General features: G+C 47.9%; 1 protein-coding gene across 8 annotated transcripts in view; it reads left to right on the forward strand.

Moving 5' to 3' along the window:
- The window catches only part of RBFOX1 (RNA binding fox-1 homolog 1), a 2,444,696-nt gene that overhangs the window by 196,600 nt on the left and 2,231,836 nt on the right, over window positions 1–16,260 (forward strand). The window lies entirely within an intron of this gene.

Consider the following 16,260-nt stretch of genomic DNA (forward strand, 5'->3'; position numbering starts at 1 on the left):
GTAATGTTGCTTGGTAATAGAATTGACATCTCAGCTAATTAGGTTACCAGGGAGACAGTGTAAGGAAGTTAACTGAAGGTTAAGTTCTCATACAGACGGAGGAAGGGACTTGTTATCCCGTCTCTCACTGGGGGGTTTCCTTAGATAGAGTGGTCAGGGATCATACTGTTTTAGTTTAGTTCCCAAGTAGGAAAAAGGCAGGGAAGAGCATCGTGTTCAAAGAAAATGGGAAGTGTTTGGTGTTTTCCAGGAGGGTAAGTGAAAGGGAGAATCATAGGCAATGGGCTGAAGAGGTGGGCTGGGGTGATACCATGCTGTGTGAGGAGCTTGGGTTTTATGGGAAGTTTGAATTTTAGTCCTTGTCCTTGCTGACTTAGAGTGAAATGCAGTGTTCTCACAGAGTGAATGCACACTCCCAGTGTTTCAGCTACGGAGTTGCCTGGCCAAAGTCCTTCATGCCTTCCTCTGTAAGAGTTTGTATCAAGGGGTGTTCTATTTTTTATTTTAGAGGAAGGATTTATTATTATTTGAAGCAAGCCAGGAGAACACTGGGATTTTTCCTAAAGCGGTGTCTCCAAGGGGTGTTCTAATATTGCCTTGCTGTATAACAATCAACCTTCAACTTAGAAACATATAACAATAACTATTTTATTAGACCTCTGACCTCTGGGTTAGAGGTTTGGACCAGTGTGGTGGTTAATTTGGTGTGTCAGCTTGACTTGGGCCACAGTGCTCAGATAGGTGGTCAAATATTCTTCTGAGCTTTCCTGAGATAGGGTATTTTTCGATGATATTTACCTTTAAATTGGTGGACTTTGAGTAAATCAGACTGCTAGCCATCATGTAGGTGGGCCTTATCCAATCAGTTGAAGGTCTGAATAGAACCAAAACCCTACACTGAGCAAGAGGGAATTCTACAGCAGAAAGCTTTTGGACTTGAACTGCACAGAACCAGTAGGATAAGTAATATATCGAAAGACGTTTATTAAAAGGAATTGGCTCACATATTATGGAGCTTGGAAAGTCTACAATCTTTAAGGTTGGCCAGTGGGCTAGAGACTCGGGGAGACAGATCCCTTATCTCAGTAGGGTGTTAAAGGACTTGGGGCCATGTTTACAAAGCCCAAACAGTATGTTATCTGGCTGTAAATTATTTGCATTTATCTCACCTGCAAAATACACTTGACTCTCCCAAGACCCCTTAACACTATTTTCCATTACGCCATCAAGCTTGGCTTAACACCAAGGATCTCGTAAAATTTATATAAGGTCTAGATATGGGTGAAGATCCTTGAATTGGGTTCCTTGGATATAATTCCTCTAGATCTGAAGACCTGTAAACTGAAGAGACAAATTATCTACTCCCCCACTATACCCAATAATAAATGATGAGACAACTGTAGGATAACTGTAATGAAAGTTCTCATTCAAAAAAGGGAAAACATAGCAGTCAGTTGCCCTAGTAATTCTGAAATTCAGCTTGGCATAAAAGGACCATTTCTTGGCTAAGTTTCAAAACAGGTCTCTGGGAATGATTTTTGTGGCTTTTGGCTCCATCCTCTGAGATCTTGATTCTGACCTTGGAGTCACCTATTTTTTCCCACATAAGAAATAGGCTATACTTGCAGCTGAGTAGATTTTTCAACTTTCTTTCTACCCATAGAAGTTTGGCCGTCTGAAAAGTGAAGGTGGAAGTGAAGTCGCTCAGTTGTGTCTGACTCTTTGCAACCCCCTGGACTGTAGCCAGCCAGGCTCCTCCGTCATGGTATTTTCCAGGCATGAATACTGGAGTGGGTTGCTATTTCCTTCTCCAGGGGATCTTCCTGATGCAGGGATCAAACCTGGGTCTCCCACACTGCAGGCAGACTCTTTACCATCTAAGCCACCAGGGAACCCCTTGGGGATTTGAAGGACTCATTTTATTAGCACTATCTCAGTTCTTTTTAGTCCAAGCTTGTATAAGTCCTTTTAAGACTCTGTGGATTTCTTATGTGTCAATTCATTGTCTATGTCATTTGAACAATGGCACTCCCACCTCTTTGAGATGAGTCCTCTGTCCTTGGGCCCCCTGGAGGGCCTCTGTGGAATAGCACACTTAATATCCTCAGAAAACCAAGACAACCAGACAACTAGGTTGTCTTCCAGTACCTCCTTAAGAGCCTCAGATGGGGTTTTGTTCAACTGAAATGGTCTAGGAGGCACCACCTTAAATATTTCTGAGATTTAAAAAATTGAAGTATATTTGATTTATAGTATTATGTTAGCTTCAGGTGTATAGCACAGTGATTAAGTATTTTTGTAGGTTATACTTTGTTGCAGATTATTATAAGATAATGGCTATAATTCTTCTTGCCAGACAGAAAATCCTGTTGCTTATCTATAGTAGTTTGTATCTATTAATCCCAAACTCCTAATTTGTTGCACTCTCCTTCTTTCTTCTCTTCGGCATTTCTGAGATTTTAACAAAAGGATTTCAGTCACCATTGGCTTCATTTTTACTCTGAAACAAACATAATGTTCTGATAACAATCTGGAGTTCACCCGTGTCCTTTCTTACTTTGAGTGCCCTTTTGCCGGCTGGAAAGATTGTCCTGGATTTTTTATATTTACTGCCAGCTTTCCCCCAAATGATATCATTTATTCTTTAATCGAGCTATGTCCTTGCCCAGTTTAATACAGGCATCTGGAAGAAGCCCAGTGACACCTTCAATACTGCAGAAATTTTCTTAGATGCATTCTAGAGATGAGGGTTTAGGGCGCTTGGCCAGAGAGCCCTGGTCTTGAGAAATAAGTCCTTAAAATAAAGGCTACTGGTCTTGGAAAGTAATTAGCCCTTGACTTTGCCACTCACATTAGGGAGAACAATTCATAACATTAGCCCAAAGCTTCTAGTGTTTTCATTAGGTATTATTTGGATGAAATAAGTTTTGTTTATGTTTATAATGTTGTGAATACCAAAGCAATAAATATGCACTGTGGGAAAAATGGAGACTATAGCAAAATATAAAAGAAATTGAAAATGAACAGAAAACAAATGTTAATTTTGTGGCACATGTCACTAAAAAAACTGCAACCATGTGCTTAAAACAAGCAGATTATTCTATGTACTGCTGCTGCTGCTAAGTTGCTTCAGTCGTGTCTGACTCTGTGTGACCCCATAGATGGCAGCCCATCAGGCTCCCCCGTCCCTGGATTCTCCAGGCAAGAACACTGGAGTGGGTTGCCATTTCCTTCTCCAATGCATGAAAGTGAAAAGTGAAAGTGAAGTCGCTCAGTTGTGTCCGTCTCCTAGCGACCCCGTGGACTGCAGCCCACAAGGCTCCTCCGTCCATGGGATTTTCCAAGCAAGAGTACTGGAGTGGGGTGCCATTGCCTTCTCCGATTCTATGTACTCTGATGCTTAAAAGATGTAATGCATAAGCCCATTTCTTCATGTCATTAAACATAACATTGGAGCATGATTTCCAAAGGTTACATAATGTTGAATTGTATGACTGTGATATACTTCACTTAACCTGTCCCCTGTCGTTGGACGTTTGGGTTATTTCAACATTGTGGTGGGTTGTTTGGCTCAGGTAGGATGAGACCGAGTGAAGCTCACTTTGTCTGTCATGACCTTTGGCACCTTTCGTGGGTTACATTTATTTTGGGGAACAGATTTGAAAGGTTGTGGAAGAAGTAGACCTACTCTGTTTTGTCCTCTGAGAGCATGTGCCCCCTTCTGTCTCTCAACCAGAGCTCAGCCCAGCGCCGAGCACAGAGGATACCTCATTAACTGTGAGAGTATGTGAGAGCCTCGGCTGCTGCTTGCTGACCAAGCTCACTTACGAGATGACAACTCCCACCCACGAACAAGAACTAGCTCGAAAGCCCTTCCATATTTAATTCCTCAGGGGTAGAAAGTTGTCTTCTAGGCGGAAAAACACTTTAAAAACAGAATAGGCAAACGCTTGTGTAAATCATTAATAAATCTGTTTACTGTTTTTATTTGCATTAGAGATCAAATTAAATATTGCATTGAGTTAAATATTAATATTGCATTAAATATATATTGCATTTAAAAAATTGAATAGTAGATGCTCTTCCTTGAAGTTGGATTATAAAGGGTTTAGCACAACATCCCAGCCGACTGTGTGTGGTTGCTTTCTGTGTCACTGTTGATTTATTAGAGTCCATAGGAACAAGGGGAAAGGCGAGAGTCCACAGGGGATTGCAGATGGGTGGTGTGGCTAGCAGGGCAGTGCTGCACAGGGATAGTTGGTGTCTGATGGCAGGAGGAGAGAGGAGAGAGAGGAGGAGAGGAGAGGAGGAGAGGAGAGGAGGAGGGAAGAGAGGAGAGGAGGAGAGAAGAGAGGAGAGGAGGGGAGAAGAGAGGAGAGGAGAGGAGAAGAGAGGAGAGGAGGAGAGAAGAGAGGAGAGGAGGAGAGAAGAGAGGAGAGGAGGGGAGAAGAGAAGAGAGGAGGAGAGAAGAGAGGAGAGGAGGAGAGAAGAGAGGAGAGGAGGGGAGAAGAGAAGAGAGGAGGGGAGAAGAGAGGAGAGGAGGGGAGAAGAGAGGAGAGGAGGGGAGAAGAGAGGAGAGGAGAGGAGAAGAGAGGAGAGGAGGGGAGAAGAGAGGAGAGGAGGGGAGAAGAGAAGAGAGGAGGGGAGAAGAGAGGAGGGGAGAAGAGAGGAGAGGAGGGGAGAAGAGAGGAGAGGAAGGGAGAAGAGAGGAGAGGAGGGGAGAAGAGAGGAGAGGAGGGGAGAAGAGAGGAGAGGAGGGGAGAAGAGAGGAGAGGAGGAGAGAGGAGAGGAGAGGAGGAGAGAGGAGAGGAGAGGAGGAGGGAGGAGAGGAGAGGAGGAGAGGAGAGGAGAGGAGGAGGAGGAGAGGAGAGGAGGAGGAGGAGAGGAGAGGAGGAGGGAGGAGAGGAGAGGAGGAGGAGGAGAGGAGAGGAGGAGGGAGGAGAGGAGAGGAGGAGGGAGGAGAGGAGAGGAGGAGGAGGAGAGGAGAGGAGGAGGAGAGGAGAGGAGGGGGAGGAGAGGAGAGGAGGGGGAGGAGAGGAGAGGAGGAGGAGGAGAGGAGAGGAGGAGGAGGAGAGGAGAGGAGGGGGAGGAGAGGAGAGGAGGGGGAGAGGAGAGGAGGGGGAGGAGAGGAGAGGAGGGGGAGGAGAGAGGAGGGGGAGGAGAGGAGAGGAGGGGGAGGAGAGGAGAGGAGGGGGAGGAGAGGAGAGGAGGGGGAGGAGAGGAGAGGAGGGGGAGGAGAGGAGAGGAGGGGGAGGAGAGGAGAGGAGGGGGAGGAGAGGAGAGGAGGGGGAGGAGAGGAGAGGAGGGGGAGGAGAGGAGAGGAGGGGAGAGGAGAGGAGAGGAGGGGGAGGAGAGGAGAGGAGGGGGAGGAGAGGAGAGGAGGGGGAGGAGAGGAGAGGAGGGAGAAGAGAGGAGAGGAGGGGAGAAGAGAGGAGAGGAGGGGAGAAGAGAGGAGAGGAGAGGAGGGGAGAAGAGAGGAGAGGAGAGGAGGAGAGAGGAGAGGAGAGGAGGGGAGAGGAGAGGAGAGGAGGGGAGAGGAGAGGAGAGGAGGGGAGAGGAGAGGAGAGGAGGGGAGAGGAGAGGAGAGGAGGGGAGAGGAGAGGAGAGGAGGGGAGAGGAGAGGAGAGGAGGGGAGAGGAGAGGAGAGGAGGGGAGAAGAGAGGAGAGGAGGGGAGAAGAGAGGAGAGGAGGGGAGAAGAGAGGAGAGGAGGGGAGAAGAGAGGAGAGGAGGGGAGAAGAGAGGAGAGGAGGGGAGAAGAGAGGAGAGGAGGAGAGAAGAGAGGAGAGGAGGAGAGAAGAGAGGAGAGGAGAAGAGAGGAGAGGAGGAGAGAGGAGAGGAGGAGAGAGGAGAGGAGGAGAGAGGAGAGGAGAGGAGCAGGGGATATATAATTTACTGTGCACCTATTATTTACCAAGGGCTTCCCTGGTGGCTCAGTGGTAAAGAATCCACCTGCCAATGCAGGAGATGCAGGTTTGATCCCTGGGTTGGGAAGATTCCCTGGAGAAGGAAATGGTAGCCCACACAAGTATTCTTGCCTGGAAAATCCTATGCACAGAGAAGCCTGGTGGGCTACAGTCCATGGGTTTGCCAAAGAGTCGGACATGACTTAGAGACTAAACAACATTATTTACCATGTATTGTCCTAAGGGATTTGCATGGATTATCTCATTTCATTTCCTTAGAGACCAATGAAACAGGTATGTTTATTGTTCTACCTCACACAGGTGAGTCTCAGAGAGGTTGGGAGATGTGCACAGGGACTCATAGTCTTGGTGGGGTGATCATGGGCAGAGTGATCACTTTCTTAACTATGATCCTTTGCTCTTTCTTGAAGGAGGAGCTTACAGGTTGATGTTAATAAAAATGGACTCAAGGATTTTAAGGAATTTTAAATTTTGGTTGTCTTTACTCCTAAGAACAAGGGAACATGGTGGAATTTAGACCCACTTGTCCCTCCAACCTCACCTAATAGCACCTTTTAGGTGCTCTGTGTCTCCAACTTGGATGCAAGCCCCAGAGTTCAGGAAGTGCCCCTGGCTCCTGTGGATTGCCAGTTCACCAAGCACAGTGCCAGGACACAGCAGGCCCCAGGAAATAGTGGTGCAGTGAAGGAATGAATGAGTGAATGAATGAATGTGTGAGTGAAGGAATGAATGAATGAGTGAACGAGTGAATGAATGAACAAAGGAATGAGGCAGCCAGGTGACAGAACAGAGGATGATTCCTTCCAAGTTGGGGCTCTCTTACTTGTAGGGCCGCACACTGAGGGATTTAAAAGTGGAGTGGAACTGGGATGCTGTCCTTTCCGTGTCCACGCTATGGCAGACGCAGAACCCTCCCTTTGAGAAGGGACTGAACCTAGCTCTGAGCAGTGTGGACAGATGACAGCCTCCAGCGTCAACACCCTGGGGCCGCCTCAGCCCCTGAGCTGCCTTGCTCTGCCCGGTCCCAGCCGTTGACTGCATGGCTGTGGGCCTAGGGCCTGGCCGTTTCTGCCCGACACAGGACTCCTCTAAGGGGCACTTGAGTCTGGAGTCCCCGGTGAGCAGCCAGAAACTGTCGGGTCTGCAGCCCGGCCTGACAGCTTCCTTTGTCCAATGCTGCCTCCTGCCTTCTCCTCTCACAGCTGTGTCAGTGTCCTGTGGTTGCAGTAAAAACTGATGATGAACTGGGTGCCTTAAAGCAGTAGAATTTTTTCCTCTCGTGCTTCTGGAGGCTGGAAGTCCAAAGTCCAGGGGGCTGTACTCCCTTGAAGGCTCTGAGAGGGACCCCACCTGTCTCTTCCAGCTTCTGTGGCTCCAGGTCTTCCTTGGCTTGTGGCTTCGTCACTCCAGTCTCTGCCTCTGTCTTCACATCACCCTCTTCTCAGAGTCTGTTCTGTCTCAAACCTTCCTTTTCTCTCTTAAGAACACTGTCTTTGGATTTATGTGTTAGTCACTCCATCGTGTCCAACTCTTTGCAGCCCCGTGGAGCGTAGCCCTCCAGGCTCCTCTGTCCATGGGATTTTCCAGGCAAGAATATTGGAGTGGGTTTCCATTTTCTTCTCCAGGGGATCTTCCCGACCCAGGGATCGAACCCAGGTCTCCTGCATTGCAGGTGAATTCTTTACCGTTTGAGCCACTAGGGAAGCCTGTCTTTGGATGTAGGGCCCCCTAGTCCAGTGTGACCTCATCTTACCTTGATTACATCTGCAAAGACCGTTTCCCAAATAAGTCACATGCACAGGTTCTGGGGGATTGGACTTGAACATATTTTTTCGGGGGAGGACACTATTGAGCTCCCACTCAGATGTTACTCCCCAGTAAGTCTTTTGCACACCTGACACCCCCTTGGCATCTGCTTTTCAGGAGACTTAGTTGACAGGCTTTCTTCCCTCATCTGGAGTGTTCTGTTCCTTGCCTGTTATGATATTCCACTTCTGCTTAAATAATTTTTTTTTTTTTTTTTGCTTTCCTGAGTCACTTGGAAGTTGCCTGAGGGCAAGCATGTGTCCTTCTGCACAAGGCCAAGCATGACCTTTCATGTATGTGAAAGAATCTGGGAATGAGAGAGGACCTGGAATTAGATGAAGCAGGTTTGAATCCCAGCTCACCAACCACGGGGACCCTGAGACCTTTTACTTCTCTGTTTTCATGCTCTGTGAATCAGACACAATAATAATATTCACCTTCCATGTGGTCTTTTTGTGAGGGTTAAATATTTTAATTCATGTTTGATAGGGGGGTGGGTGGGGGTTGCCCCTGTTCTCTCCGCAGCATTACCACTTCTCTTCCTCACCCCTGTCCATCTTTTAAAGGGTCTATAAATCTCCTTTGAAGAAGGAGGGGCACCTGTGAAAGTGAGGGGCACATGGAGAGGTTCCGTCGGGGCAGTAGGAGTCCTTCTGGACCACCGACGGTCCTGGGGCAGCTGTTCGTGGAAGGCTCTTTCCAGGTGTTGCTGGGGCTCCTTATCTTGGGTTATGTGACCTCCCTCAAAGGGGCAAGATTGTTCTGTAGGCCTTGGCTTGGCAGCTGCCTTTGGATATCAGAAAGACTGAGTACTGTTTCTTTTTCTTTTCGCTCCTGCTAAAGTAACCCTAATCTTCCTGGACGCAAGGAAGAGGCCTCTGATTGATGGAAAGTCTTATATAAGGAAAGGCATCAAGGAAAAGCACCAAGTTCAATCCAGGTTCTAATCCTGCTGCAGGAGCAAAGTGGGTATCGTGTGAAAGTCGCTCAGTTGTGTCCGACTCTTTGCGACCCCATGGACTGTATAGTTCATGGAATTCTCCAGGCCAGAATGCTGGAATGGGTAGCCTTTTCCTTCTCCAGGGGATCTTCCCAACCCAGGGATCAAACCCAGGTCTCCCGCATTGCAGGCAGATTCTTTACCAGCTAAGCCACAAGGGAAGCCCCTTATGTGGGTATAGTGTAGCAGCTGTTATGAGTATTGTTGCTCCGTGTCCCAGTGTCATTGTTTTCGTCATCAGGGCGGGGAGTCAAGGACACGCTCGGATGTCAAGGTGGAAATTCTGCTCATGAAATGGGCGACATGGAAGAAGTGTCTGCAGAAATGCTCTGCTGGGTTGTGGTGCGGGGGATGGATGGAGATGATGCAAGCAAGCCCGGTTCTTTCCTGCAGGTTTGCATTCTTGCTGTGCCTTCTAGGAGATGGCAGGCTGGGCAGGAAACAGGAGATGGTAGGCTGGCTCAGAGGTGACTTCACCTCGTCCTGGTCTTCCTGTTTGCAGGGTCATGAGAGCAGAGGATAGGTCCAGTTGCGTGGAGGAGTGACCTCTGAGCTTCCCGAGAGAGAGTGGTGTGATCATTAGATACCAGGATCCTGCTCTGCACTGCCCTCTGCCCCTCTCTCCCCCTCTTCCCTTCTCTCTTTCATTCCCCACTCCTTCCTTCACCACTTCCTTCCACCCCCAGATGGGCGAGTAGGGGGGTAGGTGGGGAGACGAGCCTGCAGCGGGGGACAGTACCTCATTACTGCACTGGGTGCTGCTCAGAATCAGAACTGTGGGCCCTACAGCTCCCGCAGCAGCCAACCAGGCTCTGACGAAAGTTTCATGTGGTTTTCTCTTCCGTTTAAAGCCTGTGGGGGTATCTTCAGTGGAGCAGAAAGGGGTAGAGTTCACCTTAATCCTTCTCTGTCCCATATTTCTGCCTCTAAGTGGATCCAAGCCCGCGCCTTGTAATTATCTCAAAAATAGACCGGATAGCCACGGTGCGTTCAGTGGGTTTCCTTGGCGGTGTCTAATGAAACAGCGCGGGGAGAAGGAGAGAACCTGGTGGCAGGGTGGATAGATGGCCCTGCGTCTGTTAATCTCACATTTCATCTCCGTTTAAGCAGTCTCGGAGCTCATTAATTGTCTTTCTGAGAAGAGCCAGGCATTTATCTTTGAGAGCCATCTAGCCTTACTGAGTTCATCCAGGCTAAAGAGAAGAGGAGGGGCTGACCGTGGCTGTCCACCTAATTTTGCTGAACAAGAAATAGATACTTAGACACAGTGATGGCTCTTGATCTGTTTTGCCTGATTGCTCAGCCACCCGAAAGCTGGTACCGATGGCTGCCCTCCCACCAACCGTGGATGAGAGCGTCGCTTCCCCACGCCATCACGGCTTGGAAGATCACCCGTCTCTTTCTGACATAGGGTGGAATTCTGTCAACGCCTACATCATAGAAACAAACATAAAAGAAACTCATAGAGCTGCCTAATGCACACAGAGTACCTGTCTGTTTTAAACAAACCCAGATGCACAGCTGTGCAGATTTTATGAGAAGGATAAAGTACAATGACTCTTTATATGCTGTAATATTTTTTTAACCATCAAGTCCCTCTGACTCCTTTAAAGTAGATGTTGAATGTTGATGGATAGGCATGTATGCGTGCTAAGTCACTTCAGTCGTGTCAGACTCTTTGTGACCCCATGGACTGTAGCCCCCTGGGCTGTTCTGTCTGTGGGATTCTCCAGGCAAGAGTACTGGAGTGGGTTGCCATGCCCTTCTTGCCAACCCAGTCTCCTGCATTGGTGGGCGGGTTCTTTACCACTAGTGCCACCTAGAAAGCCCTGAAGAATAAGTATATAAACAATAGTACATTCGTAGAACAGAATGCTACGCAGTTGCTAAAAAAGGAAGTGATGGCTCCACGCCGGGGGTTCTCAGCTGGTGATCCCCTTGGGGGGGACCCTTGGCTGTGTCTGGAGACATTTTTGGTTGTCGCCTTTGGGGGAGAGGATGTGGTCCTGGCATCTAGTGGGTAGAGGCCAGGGGTGTTGTTAATAACCGTTGTTGTTAACAGTGGTTAACAGCATTATGCTACAATGCACATGACCGCCCAGCCCTGCACCACAAAGACTTTTCCCGTCCAAATTTTCAACAGTGTTGCAATCAAGAAACTCCATCCTACGTGAGTTGTCTGGAAAAAATTTTCATACTCTATTGTTAAGTTTATAAAAAGCAACTATGTAGTTCAGCATCTATAGCACCAACCCATGTTTTTAAATTAAAAAGTGTACATTGTGGGCATCTGTATATGTATGCATAGGTAGATATATTTGAGCAAGTTTAGGGAAAAGACCAGAAGAATAACATGTCTAATTTGTATTGTTTTTTTTTTTCAGGGGTGAGCTTGGTGAATAGTAGGGGGCTTTCTTAATTTATAATTCAGAAAAGAATGGTAGGAAAATCACATTGATTTTGATTTGTATAGATTCGACGGACACCCTACCTTTCCAGGATCACACACGCTGCAAAATGGATTTTCACAGGGGCAGCACATACATTGCTTTTCAAGGGACTGTTATGTGAGGCTATCTAGATGACTGCTATAAATGAGATTTTTATATGAGACTCTTTCTTTTCATTGCCCAGTGTCTGGCATTAGTTACAGCCGAGCCTGGCAATACTAGGTCTTGATTTCTTAAACAAACAAAATAAAATGAAACTCCGATTATGGGGGACTAAACAGCTCCTAGTGGCTAAAGAGGCATAATAAGTCTTTAAAACCACATCACGGCACAATGAGATGACCAACACTCAGAAAAAAACAACTGCAGTAGAATATTCATTTTGACCAAATGGTCCTGCTGGTCCTTTGCTTTCAGCCAAGCGGTTTTCAGTAGCACAAAGAGACTTTTCCAGAAGCATCTATTATTATGCAGTTATTATGCGGTAACCAGACCAGGGAGGAGGGCGCAGTGCAAGAGACACAGCTGCTGTGGATCAAGAGGAACTGAACATGGGGCTGAGTGAGAGGAGGCACCCCGGCTTTGGGCTCCGTGGGCTGGCAGAACTGGGATGTGCTTCTCCCACCCGGGAGATAGAGGAGGCGCAGCTGGTGAAACGAGGCGCGCATAGCTTGGCCCGTGTGATGTTGAAATGTCAGTGGGATGCCTGTGTGGACAGAGCAAGAGGACAGCCAGTTTGTTGGGTCTGGAGCTCAGGACGGCAGCCATGACCAGACACGCACATTGGGTCCTGGAGAAGGTGGGGGCTGAGGTCTGGGTGGGACCATAAATGCTTCCAAGGAAGGGGGCGTCGTGTGCTTGCAGAGGTGAGTCCTAGAGGACGCTGGAGTTCCCTGGATAGGGTAGGAAGTGGAGCCCGAAGGATGAAGGGCGTTGGGAAAGGATGTCAGAGAGGAGACAGATGGAGCTTTAAGACTCACTACAGAGGGTTTACGGAAGGTGAGAGGGGATGAGGGTCCTGGGCTGTGTGGTGAAGCTGTTTGGGTGGGAGGGGGTGGTGGGCACTGAGGAGTAAGTGAGAAGGTGGGAGCCCCCATGAGCTCTTCTTCAGAGCTGTGGCCTCTCTTATGTTTGTGATTCCCGAGTTCCTGTCTGCTCCTCCTCCCTGACTCTGGGTGCCCTCGGGGACCGTGTCCACTTGTGCTTCTCGTTGTGTCTCCAATATCGTGCATAGTTCTGGTGGGAAGACGGAAAAAAGGAAAGAGAACCCAGCTTTTACAGTGTCTAATGGAGGTGAGGGGGTAAGGAAGAGAAGGGCCCAGAGAAGGAGGAGGTGTCGAAGGAGGGCTTGAAGATACAGGGAGGGAGGTTGGACAGAGTAGGCACGGGGCTTGGTTCTGAGACCCCAGGAGAGAGGTCTGTGTTGGTTCGCCCCATTACACATAGACCCTGGGCTCCACCTTACCCCTGCCCTCTCGCCGAGTGCCTCCCTTGTAAGCCGAGGTCAGAGACCCACCTGAGCCTGCACCCTGGACCAGGCACCGATGGGGGAGAAGGCAGGCGACCTGCCCCGTCTGTGCCTTTCCACACAGGCAGGCAGGACGAGCCCTCTTGTTTGTACTTTGCAAACGGGAGAGAAAAACACCAGAGTCCTGCCTGGTCTAACAGTCTTTGGGAGGGGTAGGAAAAACAGCTCAACATTTATTCTGTGAGTTACCTGCTTCCAGACTGTAGCTGTAGCTCTGTCATGTCCCCAAAGATTTCTTTTCATGTGGACGATCTGTGCTGACTGGTCCTCCCCCATGTTCATTGTTAATCTGTGGTGTGTGAACTTGACCAACGGTGATAATAAATACACATAGCAGTTCTGGGTATTTTTGTCCTAAGTCTTCATTGCTGTAAACACCTTTGCTGCAAACATTTTTGCCCATAACTAGTTGGCTGTAGGGAAATTTTGCCATAAAGGATAAAATAACTGGTTAACAGTTGGTTTCATTTCTCCATTGACGCAGGCCGCCCATTTTTGTCTTTCGTCAATCTCAGCCCTCATGATGGTCTAAACAGTGATGAGTAGACGGTTGTCTTAAAACAGTGAATGGTGACAAATATGTACATCGACTTGATAGAAAATACTTGATAGATAAAACTTACTGTAAGTGTGAAATAATGCAAAGCCAAGTCACATATTATACTAGAAAATGGTAACACTAGTTTGCAAATCCTTTTGTGATTTGAAGGAGCAGAGTTGATCCCATGTTTCCAGTAGAACTTGGAATGTGCGCCAGTGGACACATGTCAGTCTGCCAAGAAGAAACAGCAGTGAATCATGGTTTAGTTACAAGCATGCATCCTGGCGTTTGGGCTCCCCTGGTGGCTCAGGTAGTAAAGCATTTGCCTGCAATGCAAGAAACCTGGGTTCACTCCCTGGGGCAGGAAGATCTCCTGGAGAAGGGAATGGATACCCTCTCCAATATGCATCAGATGTCTTTAAAACCACATCATGGCAAACCGAGATGACCAACACTCAGAAAAACAACTGCTGTAGGATATTCATTTTGACCAACCTGAATATTCATTGGGGTACTGATGCCAAAGCTGAAGCTCCAATACTTTGGCCACCTGATGCAAAGAGCTGACTCACTGAAAAAGACCCTGATGCTGGGAAAGATTGAGGGCAGGAGGAGAAGGGGACAACAGAGGATGAGACAGTTGGATGGCATCACTGACTCAATGGACATGAGTTTGAGCAAACTTAGCAAATGAACAACAACAGCAGCAAATCCTGGGGTCTGAACCTGATCACTCTCGGTTATTTGTCCAGTATTGCTGTGAATCTGCATGAATTTTATTTTTTAAATTAATTTTTTAGTGTATAGTTGATTTACGATGTTGTGTTAGTTTCTGCTGTATAGCAAAGTGATTTAGTTATAAAAGACTCTGATGCTGGGAGGGATTGGGGGCAGGAGGAGAAGGGGACGACAGAGGATGAGATGGCTGGATGACGTCACCGACTCGATGGACGTGAGTCTGAGTGAACTCCGGGAGTTGGTGATGGACAGGGAGGCCTGGCATGCTGCGATTCATGGGGTCGCAGAGAGTCGGACACGACTGAGCGACTGAACTGAACTGAACTGATACACATATCCACTTCTTTTTTCAGATTCTTTCCCCACATAGGTCATTACAGAGCACTGAATGGAGTCCCCTGTGCTTCCTGTTACCTGTTTTATACATAGCGTATATAGTATTGTGTGCATATTTCAATCCAGTCTCCCAATTTACCCCTCTCCCTGCCCCTTGCCCCCTTGGTAACTGTAAGTTTGTTTTCTATATCTGTGACGCTATTTCTGTTTTGTAAATACGTTCAGTTGTACCAGTGTTTTTAGACGCCACATGTAAGGATACCGTCTGATATTTGTCTTTCTCTGCCTGACTTACTTCACTCAGTGTGATAAGCTCTAGGTCCATACATGTCAGTGCAAAGGCCGTCACGTGTCCTTTTTATGGATGAATAATGTTCTATCGTATGGATCTACATGCATTTTATACATGTGTGCAAATATTTTGTATTTCACAATAAATTCTTAAATTTTGTTACTCATTTTTTCTTGTTTCGTTATGTCCTTTTAAACGTCCCTCTTTAGTTTTTTGTTATTTTATCTTTTACAGCAAATTGCTTCATGGTCAATTAGTTTTGCAGTGAAAACGTTTGTGGTGAAAACGCTCGTGGCAAAGATGCTTATGGCAAAAAACGTTGGTCCGGGCTGATAGCATCTCTTGAGACTGGGATCTTTGAAGAGTGCCCTCTGTGGACTGGGTGTGTGGTATTTAATCCCCATGACCACCCAGTGAAGTAGGAGGGGAGCCTGGAGTTCAGCAGGGGTGGGTGGGAGGTCACAGTGGAATGTTATCTTCTCAGTGGCTGTGAGAAGAACTCTGCTGTACCCGAGACCTTGGACTGAACGTCCCCTCTCTTTGTCTTTAAGGTACTGGCTTGGTTAAGCTCTCCACAGCTTGTTGGGCCTGAAGCCTGGAGATTGGGACTAGCCAGTGCCAGGGCATTTTCTTTTGTCCAGTAGAGTCCAGGAAAGGGGTTCTCTTGTTTCTCTTCCGTGAGTCTGAGGTGCTGGTGGAGGTCACAGGCGTGTGATGAAGGGGCTTGATCTGGATTTAACGTGGGGAAAAGGGGAGGACGTAGTGTCTTCTCTCCTTTTCATTGGGAAACCATCTGGACCAATAGGAAATAAGATGGAAACACGAGCCAAGGGCAGAGGGAGAGAGGTAGGGAGGGAAGGTTTACTTGGCATGGACAGTGATGTCCTGGGCTCGGGGGCAGGCTGGCCCTGGGGTTTGCATTTCACAAAGTGTCCTTGCAACTCGACTTTTCCCTTTCATCTCAGCTGGGACCCCTCCTGTGCTGGGAGCTGGCCTGGCATTCTGAGAACAAGTGGAGCATGTGCGTGAGTCAGTCAGAAGCATGGGGACTCTTTGGGGCTCCCAAGTAGGGTGTGGCTTTTTGTTCTGTGAAAGTGTGCTTACAGTCAACTGAACTGCTTAGAAAAAAGACCAAATTCCATGTGTTGACCTTCAAGGCCAGACGTGATCTGGCCCCTGCCTGCCTCTCTGATGTCTGACCGTCCCCAGAGACTCCAGCCTTCCTGCCCCTGTCCACTCCTGCCTGCCCCGGGGCCTTTGTACCTGATGTTCCTGCACTGAACATACCTGCTCCAGATGTGTCCAGCTCCTTCTCGCCGCCTGCTTCTCAGCCCTCTCTCACCCTCAGCATAAAATAGCGCCTGTCATTCTCCATCCCATTGTTTTTTTAACCATTGTTGGACTTTTCACTACCTGACATTATCTTCACTTTTGGTAATTTATTACCTTCCTTATTTGCTATGTCCTTCTTCCTCTCTCCCACCTGGTGGCAGGGGCCTGCCATCCTGTTTATTGTGAAAGACATGGAGCCAGCAGTGGCATCTGGCATGTGTTAGGCACCACATCAGTATCTTGGGAATGAATTGATCAAATATTTCTTTCCAAGGAATGTAGTTATTTTGTCTAAGAGAAAAACAAGGGAGG

Source organism: Bos javanicus, chromosome 25 (assembly GCF_032452875.1).
Source record: "Bos javanicus breed banteng chromosome 25, ARS-OSU_banteng_1.0, whole genome shotgun sequence".
Lineage (NCBI taxonomy): Eukaryota > Metazoa > Chordata > Mammalia > Artiodactyla > Bovidae > Bos > Bos javanicus.